The 3,621-nt window shown below is 34.1% G+C and overlaps 1 pseudogene; it reads right to left on the minus strand.

Annotated features, from left to right (window-relative positions):
- The window catches only part of LOC102830445, a 265,297-nt pseudogene that overhangs the window by 239,883 nt on the left and 21,793 nt on the right, over positions 1 to 3,621 (minus strand).

The following is a 3,621-nucleotide window of genomic DNA, read 5'->3' on the forward strand; positions in this document are numbered from 1 at the left end:
ATGGAGGGGATTATAATCATAATGAAAGTATATGATTTTATTGAATGTAAAACTGATGATCTGTCCTGTAAACTTTCACTCAAATCACAATAAAACTTAAAGAAAAAAAAAGGGGGGGGGGACTTTTGGATGCTTTAGAGACAAAGGATTTCTTAACTCCACTGTACCTTCAAACAAAATTCGATAAGATATTTAAGACACTTTTAGTTACACTCCTATTTCATAAGGATTTAGCTCTTACAAAGGTTGGAACTTATGAATAATGAAGTAATATGGAAACTAAAAGTGAATTGGACTCATTCCTTTCTTGCACTCAAAATAAATAGGCAGTATTTTAAAATATGTGAACTCCAATATTGCACTTCCTTCAAGATGTTATCAATTGCTTTTTGTTGCATATTGTATAATTTTAATAATTTTGATTGAAACCCTTTAACAACTCTTTGGAAATTTTACTCATTTTATTGATTTTCAGTATTCTTTACATACTAATTGATTTTTATGGATATAGTAGAAGAAATGTGCTGTATTTTGATAAAATTCACTTACTATACGTGTGTTGTAATCTCTAAAGAAAAGAATGACAGCTTTTATAGGACAAAGCCTCAGTGTACCTTTTATTCTTGGTTTATTTAAAACTATTATTGTATACTACTGACATCCTTTTACTGTTTTTGACCAATTTTTCATAATCCCATTTGCCTTTGATAAGGAAATGCATAAAATAGGTGTTATTTCAAAGTTTTCAACCACTCAGTAAGATATACAAACTAAAATTTTAGAAAAGGAAATAAATCCCAAAGAACAATTTAAAAAACGGAAATACTATGGAAGCTAAAGGAGATTACCTAGCAGATTACTATGCCAAATAAACAGCCTAAAGCAAGAGTCTAACTAAATCTTTAAGAATAAATCCTAGAGTATTTCTCAGAAACCATTATAAAATATCAACATTTAACTCCTGATTCCCCAAAAGGTATGGTTCTAACCTTCACTCATACTACCTTTGGTACACCAAGAATCCTGGTGTGGTGCTGCAGGATAAAGCTGTTGGACTTTGTGGTCCAAACTCACCAGGTGCTCCTTGGAATACCTATACAGGGTTGTCATGAGTTGGAATCTACTTGACAGCACTTAACAACAACAACAAATGGCATTAGATGATTTCAAATAACTATTAGCCAAATTTTACCATGAAATGACTTCTCATGATACATTAGTTACTATCTTAAATCAAAGGGAGATTTACATCAAGAAAGTGGCTCACAATTGTAGAGTCCTGGTGTGGCTCTGTGGGTTAATACGCAGGACTGCAAGATCCATTGAACCGCAAGGTTGGAGATTCAAGCTCACCAGCTACTTCTTGGAAACTCTATACAGGGTCACTATGGGTCAGAACCAACTCTATGGCACTTAACAAATAATAGATTACCAGTGGAAAAGAGAGCAAGCTTTTCCTTTGCGTCCATTATATTACAAGCAGGCCACATCCCCAAGGAAATAAGCTTTTAATTGATTGCCTGCTCATAACCTATCATAATAAAGTTAAATAAGCCTATATTAGGTTTCACCTTGGGAGTAAACACATCTCAACTACCAAGCCACTGGGATTCCTGACCTAGTCAAGTTGACATAAAACCTTAACTATCATAATCATTTTCAATTTATGTGTCACCTGTCAACATCAAGATTCTTAAAAACCTGTGAAGGTGAGACATGGCCAGGACCCAAAGGCTTTTTTGATATTTACAAATGTATTTTATACAGCTTCCATTCTCAGTGTATTTAACTATGTTTTAATTATTGTATACCTATTTTCAGAATGACAAGAAGCCTTCCCTTGGCAAATGGCTACAGCTCTCTTTGTTACTAAAATTATGGTTGATTTTGTTTCCAATTTTGGGAATACAAATGTCTATATTAAATGACTAAGCACATAATTCATGAGAATCATTATAAAAGAACTCTTTAAGGCATTAATTAGCCCTTACTTAGAAACTGCACTGCTATTACCACCTATCTGAAAGACTGAAAGAATGAACAGCATTCTTTTTTTCAAATTATGATGAGTGTATATGTATAAAAACATATACCATTTAGCATTTATAACATATAATTCAGTGACATTATTTTCATTACATTGTGCAATCATTATCATTATTCTTTCCAAATTTTCCTACCATTTTAAACAGAAGATTAGTGCCCCAACAAGCAATGACTCTTAGCAACCACTATTAGATTTCAATTTCCATACATTTGCTTATTGTAGATATTTCATTTTTTTAAACTTCTTTTTTTTTTTTAAACTCTCTTCCAGCGGTCATCCAACTTGGCTTTAGCTAATTAATATGTCTATTCCATTTCTGATAACTATCATAGAATGTTTCTTTTAGCATGAAAACCTTCTCTTGACTTTTTACAATTGGGCTAGGTGCTGACAAGTCAGTTTCCACTCATGCGGACCATATGTACAACAGAAGGAAACACTTCCCAGGCCTACACCATCCACACAAATGTTGCTATGCTCAAATCAATGCTGCTGCCACAGTGCTGATCCATCTCTTTGGGAATCTTACTTTTTTTTTGCTGACCCTTCACTTTACCCAACATGATGTCCTTCTCCAGGTACTGGTCCTTCTTGATAACCTGACTTCTAAGGAACACTCCAGCTGTACTTCTTCCAACACAGACTTGCTTGTTCTGTCAGTCCGTGGTACATTCAATGATCTTCTCCAATACTACAACTCAAATGCATCAAATTTTTTATAGCCTTAGTCCTTGTTCAACTTTCACATGCAAATGAGGGTGTTTAAAATACAATGGCTTGGGTCAGGAGTACCTTAGTCCTCAAACTGATATTTTGCTTTTGAACACTTTAAAGAGGTCTTATGCAGCAGATTTGCCTAATACAAGATATCATTTGATTTCTTGGGTGCTGCTTGCATGAGTGTTGATTATGGATCAAGCAAAATGAAGTCTTTGACAACTTAAAACTTTTCTCCATTTATCATGATGCTATTTATTGGTCCAGTTGTCAGGATTTTGTTTTCTTTTATTATTTTTTGTAGGCTTATTTTTATTCAAAAAGTTATTGCCTCAAGACAAAAATGCAAATCAGAAAACATTACAATTAGGACAATTGAATGTGGAGGACAAAAAGGGTAATATATAAAACACTTTTAATTGGTTGAAAACAAAGCTATAAGAACTGCTTCCACAAAGAAGTTTTATTTACATTAAGGTAAAATCTATACAGAAGACTGTGATCTTTGATTTTCATCAGTAAGTATTTTAAGTCTTCTTTCTTAAGCAAGCAAGGTTGTGCTATCTGCATATTGCATGTTGTTAAGGAGTCTTCCTCCAATTATGAAGTAACATTCTTCTTTATATAATTCAGTTTCTTGGATTATTTGCTCAGCATACATATTTGGCAAATATAGTGAAGGAATACCACCCTGGTGTGTTGTTGTTGATAAGTGCCGTGGAAACAGTTCCGACTCATAGTGACCCTGTACAGGGTTTCCGAGGCTGTAAATCTTTACGGGAGCAGAAAGCCTCATCTTTCTCCCACGGAACAGCTAGTAGTTTCGAACTGCTGACCTTGCAGTTCACAGTCCGATT

Source organism: Chrysochloris asiatica, unplaced genomic scaffold (assembly GCF_000296735.1).
Source record: "Chrysochloris asiatica unplaced genomic scaffold, ChrAsi1.0 scaffold00036, whole genome shotgun sequence".
Classification (NCBI taxonomy): domain Eukaryota; kingdom Metazoa; phylum Chordata; class Mammalia; order Afrosoricida; family Chrysochloridae; genus Chrysochloris; species Chrysochloris asiatica.